Raw genomic sequence first — 18,435 nt, 5'->3', positions numbered from 1 at the left:
ACAAAATTTTAATGTAAATTTAAAATATAGTCTAAGAAGGTACAGCTTCTTAGAATCAGGATACAACCTTTATTAGAGAGTATATACTAACATCACCATAGTTGGCTTAAAAGCAGCCACCAATTGAGAAAGCGTTCCAGCTCAACAAACAATATAACTTAATCCCAATCATATTACATCAACTCCTAATTATACCTCCTGGGCCATTCTATTTAAATATAGAAGCAACAATGCTAGTATGAGTAACAAGAACTATTTTCTCCCCGCATAAGCTTATATCAGAAACGGATAGACCACTGATAGTTAACAATCTGATAATATCAACCCAAAAATGAAATACTTATCTACCCTATTGTTAACCCAACACAGGCATGCATTTAAGGAAAGATTAAAAGGAGTAAAAGGAACTCGGCAAACACAAACCCCGCCTGTTTACCAAAAACATCACCTCCAGCATTTCTAGTATTGGAGGCACTGCCTGCCCAGTGACACTTGTTTAACGGCCGCGGTATCCTGACCGTGCAAAGGTAGCATAATCATTTGTTCTCTAAATAAGGACTTGTATGAATGGCCACACGAGGGTTTAACTGTCTCTTATTCCCAATCAGTGAAATTGACCTTCCCGTGAAGAGGCGGGAATGCCACAATAAGACGAGAAGACCCTATGGAGCTTTAATTAACTAACCCAAACTTATGGATACTAAATACCTACAAGGCATAACATTACACCATTATTGTGGGTTAGCAATTTAGGTTGGGGTGACCTCGGAATATAAAAAAACTCCCGAGTGATTAAAATTTAGACCCACAAGTCAAAATATAACATCACTTATTGATCCAATAATTTTTGATCAACGGAACAAGTTACCCTAGGGATAACAGCGCAATCCTATTCAAGAGTCCATATCGACAATAGGGTTTACGACCTCGATGTTGGATCAGGACATCCTAATGGTGCAGCAGCTATTAAGGGTTCGTTTGTTCAACGATTAAAGTCCTACGTGATCTGAGTTCAGACCGGAGTAATCCAGGTCGGTTTCTATCTATTATATAACCTCCCCCAGTACGAAAGGACAAGGGATGTAAGGCCTACCTCACAAAGGCGCCTTAAAACTAATAGATGAAGTCAACTCAATCTAACCAGTTTATCTCCTCATAAGCCCGAGAAAAGGGGCTTTGTTAGGGTGGCAGAGCCCGGTAACTGCGTAAAACTTAAACCTTTATTATCAGAGGTTCAATTCCTCTCCCTAACAAAATGTTCTTTATCAACATTATCTCTCTTATCATCCCAATCCTTCTTGCCGTAGCCTTCCTCACCCTCGTTGAACGAAAAGTCTTAGGCTACATACAACTTCGAAAAGGGCCTAATATCGTAGGCCCCTACGGCCTCCTTCAACCAATCGCAGATGCAGTAAAACTCTTCACAAAAGAACCTCTACGACCACTTACATCCTCCATATCAATATTCATTCTAGCCCCCATTCTAGCTCTATCACTAGCCCTAACTATATGAATCCCTCTCCCAATGCCCTACCCACTCATTAATATAAACTTAGGAGTCCTATTCATACTAGCAATATCAAGTCTCGCCGTATACTCCATCCTTTGGTCAGGATGAGCCTCAAACTCCAAATACGCTCTAATCGGAGCCCTCCGAGCAGTAGCTCAAACAATCTCATATGAAGTAACACTAGCAATCATTCTCCTATCAGTCCTCCTAATAAACGGGTCATTTACACTATCCACACTAATTATCACCCAAGAACATATATGACTAATCTTTCCGGCCTGGCCCCTAGCCATGATATGATTCATTTCTACTCTAGCAGAAACTAACCGAGCCCCCTTCGACTTAACTGAAGGAGAATCCGAACTAGTTTCTGGATTTAACGTAGAGTATGCAGCGGGTCCTTTTGCCCTATTCTTTCTAGCAGAGTACGCAAATATCATTATAATAAATATCCTCACAACAATTCTATTCTTCGGTGCATTCCACAACCCATTTATACCAGAACTCTACTCTATTAACTTCACTATAAAAACCCTCTTACTAACTATCTGCTTCCTATGAATTCGAGCATCATACCCTCGATTCCGCTATGATCAATTAATACACTTATTGTGAAAAAATTTTCTACCCCTAACTTTAGCCCTATGCATATGACATGTTGCCTTACCCATTATTACCGCGAGTATCCCACCCCAAACATAAGAAATATGTCTGATAAAAGAGTTACTTTGATAGAGTAAATAATAGAGGTTTAAATCCTCTTATTTCTAGAATAATAGGCTTCGAACCTAATCTTAAGAATTCAAAGATCTTCGTGCTACCAAACTTACACTATATTCTACAGTAAGGTCAGCTAAATTAAGCTATCGGGCCCATACCCCGAAAATGTTGGTTTATACCCTTCCCGTACTAATAAAACCCCCTATTCTCACTATTATTATAGCAACTATCATGGCAGGGACCATAATCGTCATACTAAGCTCGCACTGATTACTGATCTGAATTGGATTCGAAATAAACATGCTAGCCATCATCCCTATCCTCATAAAAAAGTATAATCCACGAGCCATAGAAGCCTCTACAAAATATTTTCTTACACAAGCTACTGCCTCAATATTACTAATAATAGGAGTCACCATTAACCTTCTTTACTCCGGCCAATGAGTAATCTCAAAAATCTCAAACCCCATCGCATCCATCATAATAACCACCGCCCTAACAATAAAACTAGGCCTATCTCCATTCCACTTCTGAGTTCCCGAAGTAGCACAAGGAGTAACACTTATATCAGGAATAATCCTACTAACATGACAAAAAATCGCACCTATATCCATCCTATATCAAATCTCCCCATCAATTAACACCAACCTTCTTATACTAATAGCCCTCGCATCCGTTCTAGTAGGAGGCTGAGGCGGACTAAATCAAACTCAACTACGAAAAATCATAGCATACTCCTCCATTGCCCACATAGGCTGAATAGCCGCTATCATTATTTACAACCCTACAATAATAATCCTAAACTTAACTTTATATATTCTAATAACACTATCTACCTTCATACTATTCATATTAAACTCATCCACCACAACCTTATCCTTATCCCACATATGAAATAAATTTCCCCTAATCACCTCCATAATCTTAATCTTAATATTATCCCTAGGAGGACTACCCCCATTATCTGGCTTCATCCCTAAATGAATAATTATTCAAGAATTAACAAAAAATAACATAATTATTATTCCAACACTAATAGCCATCACCGCTCTACTTAACTTATATTTCTACCTGCGACTCACATATAGCACCGCACTTACCATATTCCCGTCCACAAATAACATAAAAATAAAATGACAATTCGAGTACACAAAAAAGGCAACCCTACTACCCCCCTTAATCATTATCTCAACTATACTACTCCCGCTAACACCTATATTATCAGTCTTGGACTAGGAGTTTAGGTTAGACCAGACCAAGAGCCTTCAAAGCTCTAAGCAAGTGCTATACACTTAACCCCTGACCAAATCACCTCTAAGGGCTGCAAGAATCTATCTTACATCAATTGAATGCAAATCAAACACTTTAATTAAGCTAAGCCCTCCCTAGATTGGTGAGCTTCTACCTCACGAAATTTTAGTTAACAGCTAAATACCCTAGTAACTGGCTTCAATCTACCTTCTCCCGCCGCGTAGAAAAAAAAGGCGGGAGAAGCCCCGGCGGCGTCTAGGCTGCTTCTTTGAATTTGCAATTCAATATGAAAATTCACCACAGAGCTTGGCAAAAAGAGGACTTAAACCTCTATTTTTAGATTTACAGTCTAATGCTTTTATCAGCCATTTTACCTATGTTCATTAACCGATGACTGTTCTCTACTAATCACAAAGATATTGGTACTTTATACTTACTATTTGGAGCATGAGCCGGCATAGTAGGCACTGCCTTGAGCCTCCTCATCCGAGCCGAACTAGGTCAGCCCGGTACTTTACTAGGCGACGATCAAATTTATAACGTCGTCGTAACCGCCCATGCTTTCGTAATAATCTTCTTCATAGTCATGCCCATTATAATTGGGGGCTTTGGAAACTGACTAGTGCCATTAATAATTGGTGCTCCGGACATGGCATTCCCCCGAATAAATAACATGAGCTTCTGACTTCTTCCTCCATCTTTTCTTCTACTATTAGCATCTTCTATGGTAGAAGCAGGTGCAGGAACGGGGTGGACCGTTTACCCCCCACTGGCTGGCAATCTGGCCCATGCAGGAGCATCCGTTGATCTTACAATTTTCTCCTTACATTTAGCCGGAGTCTCTTCTATTTTAGGGGCAATTAATTTCATTACTACTATTATCAACATAAAACCCCCTGCAATATCCCAGTATCAAACCCCCCTATTTGTATGATCAGTACTAATTACAGCAGTTCTACTCCTACTATCCCTGCCTGTACTGGCTGCTGGAATTACAATACTTTTAACAGACCGTAATCTTAATACGACATTTTTCGATCCCGCTGGAGGAGGAGACCCTATCCTATATCAACACTTATTCTGATTCTTCGGACATCCTGAAGTTTACATTCTTATCCTGCCAGGGTTCGGAATAATTTCTCACATTGTCACTTACTACTCAGGGAAAAAAGAGCCTTTCGGCTATATAGGAATAGTATGGGCAATAATATCTATTGGGTTTTTAGGCTTTATCGTATGAGCTCACCATATGTTTACTGTAGGAATAGACGTAGACACACGAGCATACTTCACATCCGCCACTATAATTATCGCTATTCCAACAGGAGTAAAAGTATTTAGTTGACTGGCAACACTTCACGGAGGCAATATTAAATGATCTCCAGCTATGCTATGAGCTTTAGGGTTTATTTTCTTATTCACAGTAGGCGGGCTAACAGGCATTGTCCTAGCTAATTCGTCCTTAGACATCGTTCTTCATGATACGTATTATGTTGTAGCTCATTTTCACTATGTGCTCTCAATGGGAGCAGTTTTTGCCATTATGGGAGGATTTGCCCACTGATTCCCCTTATTCTCAGGTTATACTCTTAACGATACTTGAGCAAAGATTCACTTTACAATTATATTTGTGGGAGTAAATATAACTTTCTTCCCTCAGCATTTCCTAGGTTTATCCGGAATACCTCGTCGGTACTCTGACTATCCAGATGCATATACCACCTGAAATACCGTCTCCTCTATAGGATCGTTTATCTCGCTTACAGCGGTGATGCTTATAATTTTTATAATCTGAGAGGCCTTTGCATCCAAACGAGAAGTTGCTATAGTAGAACTTACTACAACTAATATTGAATGACTACATGGATGTCCCCCTCCATATCACACGTTCGAAGAACCTACATATGTAATCCAAAAATAAGAAAGGAAGGAATCGAACCCCCTAAAATTGGTTTCAAGCCAATGTCATAACCACTATGTCTTTCTCAATCAGGAGGTATTAGTAAAATATTACATAACTTTGTCAAGGTTAAATTATAGGTGAAACCCCTATATACCTCTATGGCGTACCCATTTCAACTCGGATTACAGGACGCAACCTCCCCTATTATAGAGGAGCTACTTCATTTTCATGACCATACACTAATAATTGTATTCTTAATCAGTTCTTTAGTTCTCTACATCATTTCCCTAATATTGACTACAAAATTAACTCATACAAGCACAATAGACGCACAGGAAGTAGAAACAGTATGAACTATCCTACCCGCCATTATCCTAATCCTAATCGCTCTACCTTCCCTCCGAATCCTTTATATAATAGACGAAATCAATAACCCCTCTTTAACCGTGAAAACAATAGGCCACCAATGATACTGAAGCTATGAATATACTGATTATGAAGACTTAAACTTTGACTCCTACATAATCCCAACACAAGAATTAAAGCCAGGAGAACTCCGACTATTAGAAGTAGACAACCGAGTTGTCCTCCCAATAGAAATAACCATCCGAATACTTATTTCTTCAGAAGACGTTTTGCATTCATGAGCTGTTCCATCACTAGGTCTAAAAACTGACGCTATTCCAGGACGACTAAACCAAACCACCCTTATAGCCATACGACCGGGACTGTATTATGGCCAGTGCTCTGAAATCTGCGGATCTAACCATAGCTTTATACCCATTGTTCTTGAAATAGTCCCCCTATCTTATTTTGAAACCTGATCTGCCTTAATAGTATAACCTAGACTAGACTTACTCATTAAGAAGCTATAAAGCATTAACCTTTTAAGTTAAAGACTGGGAGTTTTAACCTCCCCTTAATGAAATGCCACAGCTAGACACATCCACCTGATTTATTATAATCTTTTCAATATTTCTCACCCTCTTCATTCTATTCCAACTAAAAATTTCAAATCACCACTACCCGGAAAACCCAATAACCAAGTCTACTAAAATCACTAGTCAACATAATCCTTGAGAAAACAAATGAACGAAAATTTATTCGCCTCTTTCGCTGCCCCCTCAATAATAGGTCTCCCTATTGTAGTACTGATCGTCATATTCCCTTCCATTTTATTCCCAGCACCCAATCGCCTAATCAATAATCGGTTAATCTCCATTCAGCAATGATTAATTCAATTAACATCAAAACAAATACTAGCAATTCATAATCAAAAGGGACGAACCTGAGCTCTCATACTTATATCACTAATTCTATTCATTGGTTCAACTAACCTACTTGGACTACTACCCCACTCATTTACGCCCACGACACAACTCTCTATAAACCTCGGAATAGCAATCCCCCTATGAGCAGGGACAGTAATTACCGGTTTCCGCTATAAGACCAAAGCATCCTTGGCACACTTTCTACCCCAAGGCACCCCTCTTCCCCTAATTCCAATACTAGTAATCATCGAAACTATTAGTCTATTCATTCAACCCATAGCTCTAGCCGTTCGATTAACCGCCAATATTACTGCAGGACACCTCCTAATCCATTTGATTGGAGGGGCTACCTTAGCTCTTATTAATATTAGCGCGACCACAGCTTTCATCACTTTTATTATTTTAATTCTATTTACGATTCTAGAGTTTGCTGTTGCCTTAATTCAAGCCTATGTCTTTACCTTACTAGTAAGTCTATACTTACATGACAACACCTAATGACCCACCAAACTCACGCTTACCATATAGTTAACCCAAGCCCATGACCGCTAACAGGAGCCCTTTCTGCCCTTCTTATAACATCGGGTCTTATCATATGATTTCACTATAACTCAATATCCCTACTTACATTAGGATTCACAACCAACCTGCTAACCATATACCAGTGATGACGAGATGTGATCCGAGAAGGCACATTCCAAGGACATCACACCCCTATTGTACAAAAAGGACTACGGTACGGAATAGTTCTTTTTATTGTATCAGAAGTATTTTTCTTTGCAGGCTTCTTTTGAGCCTTTTACCATTCCAGCCTAGCCCCTACTCCTGAACTTGGAGGTTGCTGACCTCCCACCGGCATTATTCCTCTTAACCCACTAGAAGTTCCTCTACTCAACACCTCAGTCCTCCTAGCCTCCGGAGTATCTATTACTTGAGCCCATCATAGTTTAATAGAAGGCAATCGTAAACACATACTTCAAGGCCTATTTATTACAATCTCCTTAGGCGTATATTTTACACTATTACAGGCCTCCGAATACTACGAGACATCTTTTACAATCTCCGACGGAGTGTACGGATCTACCTTTTTTATAGCTACTGGGTTTCACGGACTACATGTAATTATTGGCTCCACATTCCTTATCGTGTGCTTTCTCCGACAACTATACTACCACTTCACATCAAACCACCACTTCGGATTTGAAGCCGCTGCATGATATTGACACTTTGTTGATGTAGTCTGACTATTCTTATATGTATCTATTTATTGATGAGGATCCTATTTCTTTAGTATAACTAGTACAATTGACTTCCAATCAGTTAGCTCCAGATCAACCTGGAAAGAAGTAATAAACGTAATACTAACCTTGATAACTAATGTAACCCTAGCGTCCTTACTTGTACTAATCGCATTCTGACTTCCCCAACTAAATATTTATACAGACAAGACAAGCCCCTACGAATGTGGTTTTGACCCCATGGGATCTGCTCGCCTACCTTTCTCTATAAAATTCTTCCTAGTTGCCATCACATTCCTGCTTTTCGACCTAGAAATCGCACTCCTACTCCCACTTCCCTGAGCGTCACAAACCAACAAGTTGACAACAATACTTATCATAGCACTCCTACTAATCTCCCTCCTAGCTGCAAGCCTAGCGTACGAATGAACCGAAAAGGGGCTAGAATGAACCGAATATGATAATTAGTTTAAGCCAAAACAAATGATTTCGACTCATTAGATTATGATTTATCTCATAATTATCATATGTCCATAGTATATATTAATATCTTTCTGGCATTCATTCTTTCTCTAATAGGTATACTTGTTTATCGATCACACCTAATATCATCGCTACTATGCTTAGAGGGCATAATATTATCACTATTTGTAATAATATCTGTAACTATTCTCAACAACCACCTTACATTAGCCAGCATGATACCAATCGTACTACTAGTATTTGCTGCCTGCGAAGCAGCATTAGGACTATCTCTACTAGTTATAGTATCTAACACCTACGGGACTGATTACGTACAAAACCTAAACCTCTTACAATGCTAAAAATTATCATCCCCACTATCATACTGATCCCCCTTACATGAGTATCAAAGCCTAACATAATCTGAATTAACACGACAACATATGGTTTGCTAATCAGCTTAATCAGCTTATTCTACCTGAATCAACCAAATGATAATACATTGAACCCCTCCTTAATATTTTTCTCTGACTCCCTATCAGCACCGCTACTAGCACTTACAACATGACTTCTACCCCTTATACTTATAGCAAGCCAACACCATTTATCAAAAGAACCCTTAACTCGAAAAAAACTATATATTTCAATACTGATTCTTCTCCAGTTGTTCCTAATTATAACTTTCACCGCCTCTGAACTTATCTTCTTTTACATCCTATTTGAGGCAACACTAATCCCAACCCTGATCATTATTACCCGATGGGGGAATCAAACTGAACGACTAAACGCAGGGCTCTACTTCTTATTTTATACTTTAATAGGATCTCTCCCACTCCTAGTAGCTCTCCTTTACATCCACAATTTCATGGGCTCCCTAAATTTTCTCATAATTCAATACTGAATTCAACCTCTGCCAAACTCCTGATCTAATGTTTTCTTATGATTGGCATGCATGATAGCATTCATAGTAAAGATACCTCTATACGGCCTCCACTTGTGACTACCAAAAGCACACGTAGAGGCCCCTATTGCCGGCTCCATGGTACTTGCCGCCGTACTCCTGAAATTAGGAGGCTATGGCATGATACGAATTACAACCCTACTAAACCCCCTGACCAACTTCATAGCGTATCCTTTCATAATATTATCTCTATGAGGCATAATCATAACAAGCTCTATCTGTCTCCGTCAAACAGATCTAAAATCCCTAATTGCATACTCCTCAGTTAGTCATATGGCACTCGTTATTGTAGCGGTTCTTATTCAAACACCATGAAGTTATATAGGTGCAACAGCCCTAATAATTGCCCATGGTTTAACATCCTCGATGCTATTCTGCTTAGCCAACTCCAATTACGAACGAATCCATAGCCGTACTATGATTCTCGCACGAGGACTTCAAACCCTCCTTCCCCTGATAGCAGCCTGATGGTTATTAGCAAGCCTCACAAATCTGGCTCTTCCTCCAACAATTAATCTTATCGGAGAACTATTTGTAGTGATATCCTCATTCTCATGATCCAACATTACTATTATTCTAATAGGAATTAACATCACCATCACTGCCCTATACTCACTTTATATACTAATCACCACACAGCGTGGTAAATATTCCCACCATATCAAAAATATCAAACCGTCATTCACACGAGAAAATGCCCTAATAACCTTGCATCTACTGCCTCTACTCCTCCTATCCCTTAACCCTAAAATTATTCTCGGTCCCATCTACTGTAAGCATAGTTTAACAAAAACATTAGATTGTGAATCTAATAATAAAAGCTCAAACCTTTTTGCTTACCGAAAAAGTACTGCAAGAACTGCTAACTCATGCTCCCATGTATAAGAACATGGCTTTTTCAACTTTTATAGGATAGAAGTAATCCATTGGTCTTAGGAACCAAAAAATTGGTGCAACTCCAAATAAAAGTAATAAATATATTTACTTCATGCATAATCACAGCTCTAGTCATTCTTACTTTGCCCATCATTATAACCTCTACTAAACTCTACAAAAATAAGCTATACCCATACTATGTAAAAACCGCTACTTCTTACGCATTCATAATTAGCATAATTCCCACAATAATATTCATCTACTCAGGACAGGAAACAATTGTTTCAAACTGACATTGAATAACAATCCAGACCATAAAACTATCCATGAGTTTTAAATTAGACTACTTCTCAATAATCTTTGTGCCCGTAGCCCTTTTTGTCACGTGGTCTATTATAGAGTTTTCTATATGATATATACACTCCGATCCTTATATTAACCGATTTTTCAAGTATCTTCTCTTATTTCTTATTACTATAATAGTCTTAGTCACCGCAAACAACATATTCCAACTATTCATTGGCTGAGAAGGAGTTGGCATTATATCATTTTTACTTATTGGATGATGATACGGCCGAACCGATGCAAATACAGCTGCCCTACAAGCTATCCTCTATAACCGTATTGGAGATGTAGGCTTCATTATAACCATAGCATGGTTTCTATTGAACTTAAACACATGAGACCTTCAACAAATCTTTATTACAACAAACGATAATTTTAATTTGCCGCTACTTGGCTTACTATTAGCAGCTACCGGTAAATCTGCTCAATTCGGCTTACATCCCTGACTCCCCTCAGCCATAGAAGGCCCCACTCCTGTATCAGCCCTACTTCACTCAAGCACAATAGTTGTAGCAGGAGTATTTCTTCTTATCCGCTTTCATCCACTAATAGAGCATAATCAAACTATTCAAACCCTCACTTTATGCTTAGGGGCTATTACTACACTATTTACTGCAATCTGCGCTCTTACACAGAACGATATCAAAAAAATTGTAGCGTTCTCTACCTCAAGCCAACTAGGCCTAATAATAGTAACAATTGGCATTAACCAGCCTTACCTAGCCTTCTTACACATCTGCACTCACGCATTTTTTAAAGCTATGTTATTCATATGTTCAGGGTCAATTATCCACAGCCTAAACGATGAACAAGACATTCGAAAGATAGGTGGCCTATTTAAAGTCCTTCCCTTCACCACAACTTCCCTGATTGTCGGAAGCCTCGCATTAACAGGCATACCTTTCCTTACAGGATTCTACTCCAAAGACCTGATCATCGAGTCCGCTAACACGTCGAATACCAACGCCTGAGCCCTCTTAATTACACTCGTTGCCACATCCCTAACCGCTGCCTACAGCACCCGAATTATATTCTTCGCTCTACTAGGCCAGCCCCGCTTCTCCCCTATAATCCTTATCAACGAGAATAATCCTCTCCTAATTAACTCTATTAAACGACTCCTTATCGGAAGTGTATTTGCAGGATACATTATCTCCCACAGCATCACACCCACCACCATCCCACAGATAACTATGCCTCATTATCTAAAAATGATAGCCCTTGCAGTAACTATCTTGGGTTTCATCCTGGCACTAGAACTAAACCTTACCATACAAGGACTCAAATTTAACTATCCATCTAATTACTTTAAATTTTCCACCCTCCTTGGCTATTATCCAACCATTATGCACCGCCTCACACCTAAAACAAGTTTAACCATCAGCCAGAAATCAGCATCTATACTTCTGGACTCCATCTGACTAGAAAACATCCTACCCAAATCAATCTCGTATTTCCAAATAAAATCTTCTACCCTTATTTCAAATCAAAAGGGTCTCATCAAGCTCTATTTCCTATCGTTCATACTAACTATAATTCTCAGCCTACTAATCCTTAATTACCACGGGTAACTTCCATGATAACCAACACACCAGTTAACAGCGACCAACCTGTAACAATCACCAACCAGGTTCCATAACTATATAAAGCCGCAATACCCATAGCCTCTTCACTAAAAAACCCAGAGTCCCCCGTATCATAAATTACCCAATCCCCTATTCCATTAAACTTTAATACTACCTCCACCTCATCATCCTTCAAAATATAGCAAGCAGTCAACAACTCAGACAATAGACCAGTAATAAAAGCCGCTAGAACAGCCTTATTTGAAACTCACACCTCAGGGTATTGCTCAGTAGCCATAGCAGTTGTATAACCAAATACTACTAATATACCCCCCAAATAAATTAAAAACACTATCAGCCCTAAAAAAGAACCCCCAAAATTCAGAACAATCGCACAACCAATCCCACCGCTAATAATTAGCACAAGCCCACCATAAATAGGAGATGGTTTAGTGGCAAAACCCACAAAACTCATCACAAAAACGATACTTAAAATAAATACAATGTATGTTATCATTATTCCTACATGGAATTTAACCATGACTAATGACATGAAAAATCATCGTTGTATTTCAACTATAAGAACATTAATGACCAACATTCGAAAAACCCACCCACTAGCCAAAATTGTCAACAATTCATTCATTGACCTCCCAGCGCCATCTAACATCTCTGCTTGATGGAATTTCGGGTCCTTATTAGGAGTATGCTTGATTCTACAGATTCTAACAGGTTTATTTCTAGCTATACACTACACATCGGACACGGCCACAGCTTTTTCATCGGTCACCCACATCTGTCGAGACGTTAACTACGGCTGAATTATCCGCTATATACATGCAAATGGCGCTTCCATATTCTTCATCTGCCTATTCATACATGTGGGACGAGGCCTATACTATGGATCCTATGTATTCATAGAAACATGAAACATTGGAATTGTACTACTATTCGCAACCATAGCCACAGCATTCATAGGCTATGTACTGCCGTGAGGACAAATATCATTTTGAGGGGCAACTGTAATCACTAACCTTCTCTCCGCCATCCCCTATATCGGAACCAACTTAGTAGAGTGAATCTGAGGTGGCTTCTCAGTAGACAAAGCAACCTTAACACGATTCTTTGCATTTCATTTTATCTTTCCATTCATCATCGCAGCTCTAGCAATAGTACACCTCCTATTTCTACACGAAACCGGATCCAACAACCCCTCAGGAATCACATCAGACTCAGACAAAATTCCGTTTCACCCCTACTACACAATTAAAGATATCCTAGGAATCCTACTCCTGCTCCTAGTCTTAATATCACTAGTTTTATTTTCACCAGACCTATTAGGAGATCCAGACAACTACACCCCTGCAAACCCCCTAAACACCCCTCCACATATCAAACCTGAATGATACTTCCTATTCGCCTATGCCATCCTACGATCTATCCCTAATAAATTAGGAGGTGTACTCGCCCTAGTATTCTCCATCCTAATTTTAGCATTCATTCCATTCCTCCACACATCTAAGCAACGCAGTATAATATTCCGACCCCTCAGCCAATGCCTATTCTGACTTTTAGTCGCCGATCTTCTCACTTTAACTTGGATTGGAGGACAGCCAGTTGAACACCCTTTCATCATTATCGGACAGGTCGCCTCAATTCTATATTTCACCATCCTATTGATTCTAATGCCAACAATTAGCGTTATCGAAAATAATCTTCTAAAATGAAGAGTCTTTGTAGTATAATCATTACCTTGGTCTTGTAAACCAAAAATGGAGAGTAGTCGCCCTCCCTAAGACTCAAGGAAGAAGCTCTTGCTCCACCATCAGCACCCAAAGCTGAAATTCTTCTTAAACTATTCCCTGACACCCCCTACATTCATATATTGGACCACCTCTACTGTGCTATGTCAGTATCTCCAAAAAATCCTTCTTTCCCTCCCCTATGTACGTCGTGCATTAATGGCTTGCCCCATGCATATAAGCATGTACATGATATTATATCTTTACATAGGACATGTCTAGTCCAATTCCACAACCCATTGATCCTCAACAGTAACTAGATGCATATCACTTAGTCCAATAAGGGCTTAATCACCATGCCTCGAGAAACCATCAATCCTTGCCTGTAATGTCACTCTTCTCGCTCCGGGCCCATGCTAATGTGGGGGTTACTATCATGAAACTATACCTGGCATCTGGTTCTTACCTCAGGGCCATGACTCTATTTATTCCAATCCTACTAATTCTCGCAAATGGGACATCTCGATGGACTAGTGACTAATCAGCCCATGATCACACATAACTGTGGTGTCATGCATTTGGTATCTTTTATTTTTAGGGGGGGAATCTGCTATCACTCATCTATGACCGCAACGGCACTAACTCTAACTTATCTTCTGCTCTCAGGGAATATGCCCGTCGCGGCCCTAATGCAGTCAAATAACTTGTAGCTGGACTTATTCATTATCATTTATCAACTCACGCATAAAATCAAGGTGCTATTCAGTCAATGGTTTCAGGACATATAATTCTAGGACACACGTGTGTACACGTACGTACACGTACGTACACGTGTGTACACGTACGTACACGTGTGTACACGTACGTACACGTGTGTACACGTACGTACACGTGTGTACACGTACGTACACGTGTGTACACGTACGTACACGTGTGTACACGTACGTACACGTGTGTACACGTACGTACACGTGTGTACACGTACGTACACGTGTGTACACGTACGTACACGTGTGTACACGTACGTACACGTACGTACACGTACGTACACGTGTGTACACGTACGTACACGTGTGTACACGTACGTACACGTGTGTACACGTACGTACACGCGCAAGACATTAAGTTAACTTATACAAACCCCCCTTACCCCCCATAAACTCATGTCATCTATTATACACTTATTTATGTCCTGCCAAACCCCAAAAACAGGACTAAGTGCATACAATACTCACAAGCTTTATTTAAATTGTATACAAATGTATTGCTACTCTAGTTAACTTAACACAACAGTCTTACACGCATTCGATCTCGTGGTCTATCTATAGATAGCATCCCCTTTTTTTTTCCTCTCATATTTACTATGTATTTTATTTATTATACACACTACAATTTCAGTATAAGTTAATGTAGCTTAATTAATAAAGCAAGGCACTGAAAATGCCAAGATGAGTCGCACGACTCCATAAACACAAAGGTTTGGTCCTAGCCTTCCTATTAGTTCTTAGTAGACTTACACATGCAAGTCTCCACGCCCCAGTGAGAATGCCCTTAAAATCAGCAGTGATCTAAAGGAGCAGGTATCAAGCACACTCTTAAGTAGCTCATAACACCTTGCTAAGCCACACCCCCACGGGATACAGCAGTGATAAAAATTAAGCCATAAACGAAAGTTTGACTAAGCCATACTAAAAAGGGTTGGTAAATTTCGTGCCAGCCACCGCGGTCATACGATTAACCCAAACTAATAGGCCCACGGCGTAAAGCGTGTTTAAGATACCTTTGCACTAAAGTTAAAACTTAACTAAGCCGTAAAAAGCTACAGTTACCATAAAATAGACCACGAAAGTGACTTTATAATAATCTGACTACACGATAGCTAAGACCCAAACTGGGATTAGATACCCCACTATGCTTAGCCCTAAACATAGATAATTTTACAACAAAATAATTCGCCAGAGGACTACTAGCAATAGCTTAAAACTCAAAGGACTTGGCGGTGCTTTATATCCCTCTAGAGGAGCCTGTTCTATAATCGATAAACCCCGATAAACCTCACCACCCTTTGCTAATTCAGTCTATATACCGCCATCTTCAGCAAACCCTCAAAAGGTAGAACAAACCCTCAAAAGGTAGAATAGTAAGCACAATCATTTTACATAAAAAAGTTAGGTCAAGGTGTAACTTATGGGGTGGGAAGAAATGGGCTACATTTTCTACCCAAGAACATTCCACGAACGTTTTTATGAAATTAAAAACTGAAGGAGGATTTAGTAGTAAATTAAGAATAGAGAGCTTAATTGAATAGGGCCATGAAGCACGCACACACCGCCCGTCACCCTCCTCAAGTAATAAGACACAACCATAACCATATTAACTTAACTAAGACACAAGAGGAGACAAGTCGTAACAAGGTAAGCATACCGGAAGGTGTGCTTGGATTAATCAAAGTGTAGCTTAACTAAAGCGTCTGGCCTACACCCAGAAGATTTCATTACTTATGACCACTTTGAACAAAAGCTAGCCCAACTAACCCCAAACTTAAGTATCACAGACATATAAAGTAAAACATTTAGTTAAATAATAAAAGTATAGGAGATAGAAATTTTAATTGGAGCGATAGAGATAGTACCGTAAGGGAATGATGAAAGACATCTTAACAGTATTAAACAGCAAAGATTACCCCTTTTACCTTTTGCATAATGAACTAGCCAGAAACGACTTAACAAAGAGAACTTAAGCTAAGCTCCCCGAAACCAGACGAGCTACCCATAAACAATCTAAAAGGATCAACTCATCTATGTAGCAAAATAGTGAGAAGATTTGTGGGTAGAGGTGAAAAGCCTAACGAGCCTGGTGATAGCTGGTTGCCCACAAACAGAATTTTAGTTCAACTTTAAATTTACCTAAAAAAAACAAAATTTTAATGTAAATTTAAAATATAGTCTAAGAAGGTACAGCTTCTTAGAATCAGGATACAACCTTTATTAGAGAGTATATACTAACATCACCATAGTTGGCTTAAAAGCAGCCACCAATTGAGAAAGCGTTCCAGCTCAACAAACAATATAACTTAATCCCAATCATATTACATCAACTCCTAATTATACCTCCTGGGCCATTCTATTTAAATATAGAAGCAACAATGCTAGTATGAGTAACAAGAACTATTTTCTCCCCGCATAAGCTTATATCAGAAACGGATAGACCACTGATAGTTAACAATCTGATAATATCAACCCAAAAATGAAATACTTATCTACCCTATTGTTAACCCAACACAGGCATGCATTTAAGGAAAGATTAAAAGGAGTAAAAGGAACTCGGCAAACACAAACCCCGCCTGTTTACCAAAAACATCACCTCCAGCATTTCTAGTATTGGAGGCACTGCCTGCCCAGTGACACTTGTTTAACGGCCGCGGTATCCTGACCGTGCAAAGGTAGCATAATCATTTGTTCTCTAAATAAGGACTTGTATGAATGGCCACACGAGGGTTTAACTGTCTCTTATTCCCAATCAGTGAAATTGACCTTCCCGTGAAGAGGCGGGAATGCCACAATAAGACGAGAAGACCCTATGGAGCTTTAATTAACTAACCCAAACTTATGGATACTAAATACCTACAAGGCATAACATTACACCATTATTGTGGGTTAGCAATTTAGGTTGGGGTGACCTCGGAATATAAAAAAACTCCCGAGTGATTAAAATTTAGACCCACAAGTCAAAATATAACATCACTTATTGATCCAATAATTTTTGATCAACGGAACAAGTTACCCTAGGGATAACAGCGCAATCCTATTCAAGAGTCCATATCGACAATAGGGTTTACGACCTCGATGTTGGATCAGGACATCCTAATGGTGCAGCAGCTATTAAGGGTTCGTTTGTTCAACGATTAAAGTCCTACGTGATCTGAGTTCAGACCGGAGTAATCCAGGTCGGTTTCTATCTATTATATAACCTCCCCCAGTACGAAAGGACAAGGGATGTAAGGCCTACCTCACAAAGGCGCCTTAAAACTAATAGATGAAGTCAACTCAATCTAACCAGTTTATCTCCTCATAAGCCCGAGAAAAGGGGCTTTGTTAGGGTGGCAGAGCCCGGTAACTGCGTAAAACTTAAACCTTTATTATCAGAGGTTCAATTCCTCTCCCTAACAAAATGTTCTTTATCAACATTATCTCTCTTATCATCCCAATCCTTCTTGCCGTAGCCTTCCTCACCCTCGTTGAACGAAAAGTCTTAGGCTACATACAACTTCGAAAAGGGCCTAATATCGTAGGCCCCTACGGCCTCCTTCAACCAATCGCAGATGCAGTAAAACTCTTCACAAAAGAACCTCTACGACCACTTACATCCTCCATATCAATATTCATTCTAGCCCCCATTCTAGCTCTATCACTAGCCCTAACTATATGAATCCCTCTCCCAATGCCCTACCCACTCATTAATATAAACTTAGGAGTCCTATTCATACTAGCAATATCAAGTCTCGCCGTATACTCCATCCTTTGGTCAGGATGAGCCTCAAACTCCAAATACGCTCTAATCGGAGCCCTCCGAGCAGTAGCTCAAACAATCT

General features: G+C 39.5%; 1 pseudogene; it reads left to right on the top strand.

Annotated features, from left to right (window-relative positions):
* The first annotated feature begins 15,316 nt into the window (after nt 1-15,316).
* Nucleotides 15,317-16,291, top strand: LOC144309671 (18S ribosomal RNA; annotated as a pseudogene).
* The last annotated feature ends 2,144 nt before the right edge of the window (nt 16,292-18,435 follow it).

The sequence above is a fragment of the Canis aureus genome, unplaced genomic scaffold, assembly GCF_053574225.1.
Source record: "Canis aureus isolate CA01 unplaced genomic scaffold, VMU_Caureus_v.1.0 ptg000150l_RagTag, whole genome shotgun sequence".
NCBI classification, from domain to species: domain Eukaryota; kingdom Metazoa; phylum Chordata; class Mammalia; order Carnivora; family Canidae; genus Canis; species Canis aureus.
The sequence above is the reverse complement of the archived record's forward strand: the minus strand, read 5'-3'. Positions and strand labels throughout refer to the sequence as shown.